The sequence below is a fragment of the Cavia porcellus genome, unplaced genomic scaffold (assembly GCF_034190915.1).
Source record: "Cavia porcellus strain 051 isolate PalLab524CR breed Dunkin Hartley unplaced genomic scaffold, mCavPor4.1 scaffold_34, whole genome shotgun sequence".
NCBI lineage: Eukaryota > Metazoa > Chordata > Mammalia > Rodentia > Caviidae > Cavia > Cavia porcellus.
Genome location: NW_026947517.1, coordinates 909,104 through 919,224, shown reverse-complemented (window position 1 = coordinate 919,224; position 10,121 = coordinate 909,104).

Here is a 10,121-nt window from a genome sequence, read left to right as displayed (position 1 = left end):
AAATGCTAGAGCTCCAATACCAGCTGGAATGATAAAATGCGAAATGCCCGTGAGGCTTGGGAAATGGCTGGTTAATGCGTTGAATATTTGCTCAGTTTCTTTTGCTAGGTCAACTTTTATTGCTGGTGCATTCGTTATATCTTGGATAGTCTTATGCAGCTTAAGCAAATCTAGAGAAGTATTGGAATTATGCCATATTCCTAGCAAATGATTTTTCACCCTATCCCAAGGTACATCACTTTCATTATATCGATGTGAAGTAACACAAATATGTTCATAAAGGCATGACATTTCAAAGATGATTGTACTTGCAAAACATATAATTGATCTCCTAAGGTTATTACTGTATATTGTAGAGCATTTAATTTTTGTTCAATCAGACTATCCCAACTTTCCTGTATTTTCAAAACCAAAGAAACATTATGGGATAACTCATTAACATAGGATGCAGTTTGCACACTTTCTGTAAGAGATATTATGGACATTGCAGTGGAGGCTATCAAAGTAATAAGTACAGCAATTCGTCATTAACATCCCAACAAATCGTTTGGCCCGATTTAAAAGCTTGTTTAATTTTTGCAAAATAATCACTGAAGGATCTTGATACAACTCAGGATATTAACATGATGATATTAACATGTAAAAATATAACGTGATGATATTAACATGTAAAAATACAAATGGAGGTTGTTTGACCAGTAATATGGATGAGTGGTTTCGTGAAGCATTAACACAATTGGATAAGATGCGATCTTTACAAGTAATTTCATAAGATTCACTGTTCTTATTTACAGTAAGTTCTCCACTTATAACACCCTATGGTTCAGAAATACAAGCTATGATAGTTACATTTTTTACTGTGCCATTACAGAAATAGCATCCTGTGTCCCTAACTGTTGCCATACAACTTTTTCCTTTGCAACAGCAATGTAATCAAGTGCTGCAACCAACTTCCACAGCATTGTAAAAAAAGGTGATGTTATTCCTTGTCCATATTCCATATAATAAATTTCGGGGCCTGTAGGTTGTTTCTCTGTAATCACTCCAATCACATAGATCTTTGTAACATTTGGTGTAACTATGATGGCACAAATGCCATGAGGTCCATATACACTTTTGCTTGGATATTTTTGTCTACATTCTGGAATATGCTCAGGGGGATTACCTTTTCCCACTCTAGTTTCACTACTGTTGCGAAATACATACATCGTATCTACTCCCCAGTGCATTCCATTAGTAAAGTTTCCATCCCAATCAGAATATCTTTCTATTAATGTACAATCCTTATTTTTTTAGAAAAACATAGGGGTAATGAAGCAGACAATTCAGTGTAATTATATACAATAGAGATAGGTTGTATATGAATGGAAGAAGGAAAACTTAAGACACGAGTATTTTTTACATAAACAGTAACATCATGGTCGTCGCCCCATGACATAGGGTGCAACAAAGGAGGATTAGGTACAAATGCCCAATAATTATCCGAACGCACAGGCATATAAAATATATGCAAAACCCAAATAATGCTTAGCAGTTGAGCCAAAAACAGAAGAGTTTCATCTCTTGTCGCAGGAGGACTCCTGGTCTTTGTTCTCCTCCTCGAGGTCATGGTTAGTCGAAGCATCATCCTGCTGCAATTTTTCTATCTTGCTTTGGGGCATGTCCTACACAGCGTTCTGGGATTCACCTGGGTGTATCAGCGTCTTTGGGAAAAACACAAACACACCCTCTTCCCCATATCAATACTGGGTCAGGGCCATGTAATAGATTAGTTAATGGGCCTTTCCAATAAACCATTGGCTTGGAGGGAAAATCAGGAGACCAATGTCTCTCAGCTGCAGATCTATTGGAAGCATCAAAAGTTAAAATATTAAGAATGTAAAGAGCATGGTTAAGAAGGGTTTTGGGACAATACTTATACCATCTCTCCCTTTTTAATTTCTTTAATGTGTTTTTTAGTGAGAGATTAGCACGTTCAACAATTCCTTGTCCTTGAGGATTATAATGCGGTCCAGTAACATGTTTAATATGGAATGTCTGACAGAATTTGGCAAAGGGTTTACTAGCATATGCTGGGCCATTATCAGTTTTAATGGATCGAGGAATGCCCAGGAGAGAGAAACAATATACTATGTATTGTATTACATGGGTGGCAGTGTCTCCAGTCATATGTGAAACAAGCACGTAATGAGAAAAGGTGTCTATGGTAAGGTGTAGGTATTTTAATGACCCAAAAAAAGGATAATGAGTGACATCCATCTACCAGATGTCATTTGGACGGAGTCCTCGAGGGTTGACTCCAAAATGTGTTACTGGAAGGAGAGGCTCACATGAGGGACAGTTTTTAACAATTTCTCGTGCCTGCTGCCTTGTTATACCATATTGATAACGTAAAACCTGTGCAGCTTGGTGAAGAAGAGCATGTGACTGTTGTGCTTGCTAAAGAGCAGACAGTCCAATATGCGTGGCTCGATCTGCAATTGCATTTCCATGAGTCAAAGCGCCTGGAAGATTAGAGTGACTGCGAATATGTCCTACAAAACAAGGTGCAGATCGAGAATGTGAAGATGATTGAATAAGACCAAATAACTGTGCAACAAGGATATTAGCAGTGTTGATAACAGGGACGCATTCGAAAACAGACAAGGCTTGTACTACATATTGGTTGTCTGAAAACCAATTAAAGGGAACATCAAAGAAAGAATAAAAGCCTGATGAACAGCATAAAGTTCAGTCTCCTGAGCTGAATTACTCCTCAATTGCCATACAGAAGTTGGATTTCGGGATACCAAAGTAGCTTTTCCATTGGAGCTTCCATCTGAAAATAAAGTAATAGCATTAACAAGGGGTTTCATGTGTATGATCTGAGGAAATGAAAAGGTAACTTTGGAGGCAAATGGAAGAATTTTAAGCTTGGGATAATGATGTTGGATTTGACCGGTATAGGATGCTAGAGAAAGAGGAAAATAATCAGTCATATGAAGCAACCATTCAAGCTGTTCAGATGTATAAGGGATTATAATAGAGTGAGGGTCTCCTCCTAAATGCATTATAGACAATTTTCTTCCTTGCATAATCCTTTCTGCAACCAAAGAGGCATAAGGGGGGAGAGCCTTTTTCGGGGAATGCAAACCATGAATCCATGAGAGAACTCCCTGCTGATAGAACACACCTGTAGGGGAAAAAGACGTGGGTATGATGATAAGAGACCAGGGAGTGGAATAATCACAATAATGAAGCTGCACACTTTGAAGAGCCTTATTAACCAGTTCAAGAGCTCTGCGAGCTTCTGCCGTCATTTGGCGGGGTGAACTTGGGTCAGAATGTCCAGCTAATAAGGAACACGATGTGTGGAAGTCTTGAGTAGTTAACTTTAGAGATGGCCGGATCCAATTAATTTCACCTAAGAGTTTTTGAAAATCACGTAAGGTACGCAAGTGAGAAGTATTAACAGACAATCGTTGAGGAGAAAAATGCCATGGATACAAGTGAAAACCTAGATAAGAAAAAGGAGGTGAAGTTTGGACCTTCTCAGGTGCGATGACCAGCCCATTATTTGTTAAATCCTGATGAAGAGAGGCATATACTTGCAAAAGCATCTCAGAATCTTGATGGACTATTAAAATATCATCCACATAGTGAATAATGGTGGCAGAGGAAAATATACATTTGGTACTGGCAATGGCTGCATGTGCAAACTTTTGGCACAAGGTGAGGCTCGAACCCACGAGCCTGAGATTATGGGTCTCACGCTCTACCGACTGAGCTAGCGGGTCTGCTTGTAACTGGGTGGCTCAGAGACTGCTGGCAGAGCAGAAGGCGGGGGTGGGGGGGCATAAGGAGGATGCCACATTCTCTGAGGATTTGGTTTTTCTTATAAAACTTTCTCGAGTTCTTTTTTTCCCATTTACTAGACTCAGAGTCCCTTTTCAAACAGTCCTTAATTACAGCCCAAATTGGAAACACATCCACAGGAACCTTCTCAGGAACCCAAGCACAATAATAATCTTTAATCTTTTCTCCTACTGTTTTCCAAGTCTCAACATTAACCGTTCCCTGTTCGGGAAACCAGGGGCAACCCTGATGCACAAAATCAACAAACCGATGAATTTGAAGCTTAGCTACAGGAATGCCCCTACTCTTTTACAAAGAGGAAATAACATGTTCAAAAAGTTCCCGTTCTGATGACGGGGAGTTACCCCTTCTCAATCCCTGCGTATATGCCACTCCCTGCTACATTCACTTTTCACTTACCCGGGTCGTCTGTAGCAGCGGTCTTCTGGGAACTGCTGATTCTCCTTCCACTGGAAAAACGCTCTGAATGCTTATATTCCAAACCCCAAGTTCGGGCGTGAGGCGCCAGGTGCCAGGTGCCGCGGCCAGCGCGGGGAAGGAGTCAGGAGAGAGACTGAAGACACAGGGAGACTAGTTGCTCAGGAGGCAAAAGGCGATTTATTGAAGGACTACAGGGTTTTTATAATGTTTCAAAACAAAGAGCAGTACAAGTCACTTCAGGACACTTTCTTGTGCACACAGCAAAGGTAAACATGCTCCTGGGCCCGTGAGCAACTTCTATGTTGTGCAGCCCAGGAGGTAAACATGTTCTTGGGCCCATGAGTAACTTCCATTTTTTATGCTATGAAGCTATTCCCAGGTTAATATCAGCGCGATGCTTTGTCTAGAAGGTTGAGGTCACTGTAGGATGAGGACCTGGTTGAGGTCCAGCTTCAGTGTGTGGTTTCCCACACCTGTTCCCTGCGGGACCCCTGGCTCCTGCTCGCAAAGTATCCCCCTTATTTCTTAGACTAAGCCTCGCATGGCAATTTCATTAGCAGTTGATTCTTACTTAAAACGTTTCAAGTCCAAACGCACATTTCTCATTTGCCCAACAACAGTTCTCACGAAATATGGAAAAATTGTTATCATGACAATAAATGCTAGAGCTCCAATACCAGCTAGAATGATAAAATGCGAAATGCCCGTGAGGCTTGGGAAATGGCTGGGTAATGCATTGAATATTTGCTCAGTTTCTTTTGCTAGGTCAACTTTTATTGCTGGTGCATTGGTTATATCTTGGATAGTCTTATGCAGCTTAAGCAAATCTAGAGAAGTATTGGAATTATGCCATATTCCTAGCAAATGATTTTTCACCCTATCCCAAGGTACATCACTTTCATTATATCAATGTGAAGTAACACAAATATGTTCATAAAGACATGACATTTCAAAGATGATTGTACTTGCAAAACATATAATTGATCTCCTAAGGTTATTACTGTATCTTGTAGAGCATTTAATTTTTGTTCAATCAGACTATCCCAACTTTCCTGTATTTTCAAAACCAAAGAAACATTATGGGATAACTCATTAACATAGGATGCAGTTTGCACACTTTCTGTAAGAGTTATTGCGGACATTGCAGTGGAGGCTATCAAAGTAATAAGTGCAGCAATTCCAGTCATTAACATCCCAACAAATTGTTTGGCCCGATTTAAAAGCTTGGTTAATTTTTGCAAAATAATCACAGAAGGATCTTGATACCACTCTGTGGTGATATTAACAGGTAAAAATACAAATGGAGGTTGTTTGACCAGTAATATGGATGAGTGGTTTCGTGAAGCATTAACACAATTGGATAAGATGCGATCTTTACAAGTAATTTCATAAGATTCACTGTTCTTATTTACACTAAGTTCTCCACTTATAACACCCTATGGTTCAGAAATACAAGCTATGATAGTTACATTTTTTACTGTGCCATTACAGAAATAGCATCCTGTGTCCATAACTGTTGCCACACAACTTTTTCCTTTGCAACAGCAATGTAATCAAGTGCTGCAAACAACTTCCACAGCATTGTAAAAAAAAAAGGTGATGTTATTCCTTATCCATATTCCATATAATAAATTTCGGTGCCAGTAGGTTGTTTCTCTGTAATCACTCCAATCACATAGATCTTTGTAACATTTGGTGTAACTATGATGGCACAAACGCCATGAGGTCCATATACACTTTTGCTTGGATATTTTTGTCTACATTCTGGAATATGCTCAGGGGGATTACCTTTTCCCACTCTAGTTTCACTACTGTTGCGAAATACATACATCATATCTACTCCCCAGTGCATTCCATTAGTAAAGTTTCCATCCCAATCAGAATATCTTTCTATTAATGTACAATCCTTATTTTTTTAGAAAAACACAGGGGTAATGAAGCAGACATTTCAGTGTAATTATATACAATAGAGATAGGTTGTATATGAATGGAAGAAGGAAAACTTAAGACACGAGTATTTTTTACATAAACAGTAACATCATGGTCGTCGCCCCATGACATAGGGTGCAACAAAGGAGAATTAGGTACAAATGAGCAATAATTATCTGATCACACAGGCATATAAAATATATGCAAAACCCAAATAATGCTTAGCAGTTGAGCCAAAAACAGAAGAGTTTCATCTCTTGTCGCAGGAGGACTCCTGGTCTTTGTTCTCCTCCTCGAGGTCATGGTTAGTCGAAGCATCATCCTGCTGCAATTTTTCTATCTTGCTTTGGGGCATGTCCTACACAGCGTTCTGGGATTCACCTGGGTGTATCAGCGTCTTTGGGAAAAACACAAGCACACCCTCTTCCCCATATCAATACTGGGTCAGGGCCATGTAATAGATTAGTTAATGGGCCTTTCCAATAAACCATTGGCTTGGAGGGAAAATCAGGAGACCAATGTCTCTCAGCTGCAGATCTATTGGAAGCATCAAAAGTTAAAATATTAAGAATGTAAAGAGCATGGTTAAGAAGGGTTTTGGGAGAATACTTATACCATCTCCCCCTTTTTAATTTCTTTAATGTGTTTTTTAGTGAGAGATTAGCACGTTCAACAATTCCTTGTCCTTGAGGATTATAAAGCAGTCCAGTAACATGTTTAATATGGAATGTCTGACAGAATTTGGCAAAGGGTTTACTAGCATATGCTGGGCCATTATCAGTTTTAATGGATCGAGGAATGCCCAGGAGAGAGAAACAATATACTAGGTGTTGTATTACATGGGTGACAGTTTCTCCAGTCATTGGTGAAACAAGCACGTAATGAGAAAAGGTGTCTATGGTAAGGTGTAGGTATTTTAATGACCCAAAAAAAGGATAATGAGCGACATCCATCTGCCAGAAGTCATTTGGACGGAGTCCTCAAGTGTGGACTCCAAAATGCGTTACTGGAAGGAGAGGCTCACATGAGGGACAGTTTTTAACAATTTCTCGTGCCTGCTGCCTTGTTATACCATATTGATAACGTAAAACCTGTGCAGCTTGGTGAAGAAGAGAATGTGACTGTTGTGCTTGCGAAAGAGCAGACAGTCCAATATGCGTGGCTCGATCTGCAATTGCATTTCCATGAGTCAAAGCGCCTGGAAGATTAGAGTGACTGCGAATATGTCCTACAAAACAAGGTGCAGATCGAGAATGTGAAGATGATTGAATAAGACCAAATAACTGTGCAACAAGGATATTAGCAGTGTTGATAACAGGGACGCATTCGAAAACAGACAAGGCTTGTACTACATATTGGCTGTCTGAAAACAAACTAAAGGGAACATCAAAGAAAAGAATAAAAGCCTGATGAACAGCATAAAAGTTCAGTCTCCTGAGCTGAATTACTCCTCAATTGCCATACAGAAGTTTGATTTGGGGATACTAAAGTAGCTTTTCCATTGGAGCTTCCATCTGAAAATAAAGTAATACCATTAACAAGGGGTTTCATGTGTACGATCTGAGGAAATGAAAAGGTAACTTTGGAGGCAAATGGAAAAATTTTAAGCTTGGGATAATGATGTTGGATTTGACCGGTATAGGATGCTAGAGAAAGAGGAAAATAATCAGTCATATGAAGCAACCATTCAAGCTGTTCAGATGTATAAGGGATTATAATAGAGTGAGGGTCTCCTCCTAAATGCATTATAGACAATTTTCTTCCTTGCATAATCCTTTCTGCAACCAAAGAGGCATAAGTGGCGAGAGCCTTTTTCGGGGAATGCAAACCATGAATCCATGAGAGAACTCCCTGCTGATAGAACACACCTGTAGGGGAAAAAGACGTGGGTATGATGATAAGAGACCAGGGAGTGGAATAATCACAATAATGAAGCTGCGCATTTTGAAGAGCCTTATTAACCAGTTCAAGAGCTTTGCGAGCTTCTGCCATCATTTGTCGGGGTGAACTTGGGTCAGAATGTCCAGCTAATAAGGAAAACGATGGATGGAGGTCTTGAGTAGTTAACTTTAGAGATGGCCGGATCCAATTAATTTCACCTAAGAGTTTTTGAAAATCACGTAAGGTACGCAAGTGAGAAGTATTAACAGACAATCGTTGAGGAGAAAAATGCCATGGATACAAGTGAAAACCTAGATAAGAAAAAGGAGGTGAAGTTTGGACCTTCTCAGGTGCGATGACCAGCCCATTATTTGTTAAATCCTGATGAAGAGAGGCATATACTTGCAAAAGCATCTCAGAATCTTGATGGGCTATTAAAATATCATCCACATAATGAATAATGGTGGCAGAGGAAAATATACATCTGGTACTGGCAATGGCTGCATGTGCAAACTTTTGACACAAGGTGAGGCTCGAACCCACGAGCCTGAGATTATGGGTCTCACGCTCTACCGACTGAGCTAGCCGGTCTGCCTGTAACTGGGTGGCTCAGAGACTGCTGGCAGAGCAGAAGGCGGGGGTGGGGGGGCATAAGGAGGATGCCACATTCTCTGAGGATTTGGTTTTTCTTATAAAACTTTCTCGAGTTCTTTTTTTCCCATTTACTAGACTCAGAGTCCCCTTTCAAACAGTCCTTAATTACAGCCCAAATTGGAAACACATCCACAGGAACCTGCTCAGGACCCCAAGCACAATAATAATCTTTAATCTTTTCTCCTACTGTTTTCCAAGTCTCAACATTAACCGTTCCCTCTTCGGGGAACCAGGGGCAACCCTGATGCACAAAATCAACAAACCGATGAATTTGAAGCTTAGCTACAGGAATGCCCCTACTGTTTTACAAAGAGGAAATAACGTGTTCAAAAAGTTCCCGTTCTGATGACGGGGAGTTACCCCTTCTCAATCCCTGCGTATATGCCACTCCCTGCTACATTCACTTTTCACTTACCCGGGTCGTCTGTAGCAGCGGTCTTCTGGGAACTGCTGATTCTCCTTTCACTGGAAAAACGCTCTGAATGCTTATATTCCAAGCCCCAAGTTCGGGCGCCAGGTGCCAGGTGCCAGGTGCCGCGGCCAGCGCGGGAAAGGAGTCAGGCGAGAGACTGAAGACACAGGGAGACCAGTTGCTCAGGAGGCAAAAGGCGATTTATTGAAGGACTACAGAGTTTTTATAATGTTTCAAAACAAAGAGCAGTACAAGTCACTTCAGGACACTTTCTTGTGCACACAGCAAAGGTAAACATGCTCCTGGGCCCGTGAGAAACTTCTATGTTGTGCAGCCCAGGAGGTAAACGTTTTCTTGGGCCCATGAGAAACTTCTATTTTTTATGTTATGAAGCTATTCCCAGGTTAATATCAGCGCGATGCTTTGTCTAGAAGGTTGAGGTCACTGCAGGATGAGGAACTGGTTGAGGTCCAGCTTCAGTGTGTGGTTTCCCACACCTACCTGTTCACTGCAGGACCCCTGGCTCCTGCTCCCAAAGTATCCGCCTTATTTCTTAGACTAAGCCTCGCATGGCAATTTCACTAGCAGTTGATTCTAACTTAAAACGTTTCAAGTCCAAACGCACATTTCTCATTTGCCCAACAACAGTTCTCACAAAATATGGAAAAATTGTTACCATGACAATAAATGCTAGAGCTCCAATACCAGCTAGAATGATAAAGTGCGAAATGCACGTGAGGCTTGGGAAATGGCTGGTTAATGCGTTGAATATTTGCTCAGTTTCTTTTGCTAGGTCAACTTTTATTGCTGGTGCATTGGTTATATCTTGGATAGTCTTATGCAGCTTACGCAAATCTAGAGAAGTATTGGAATTATGCCATATTCCTAGCAAATGATTTTTCACCCTATCCCAAGGTACATCACTTTCATTATATCGATGTGAAGTAACACAAATATGTTCATAATGCCA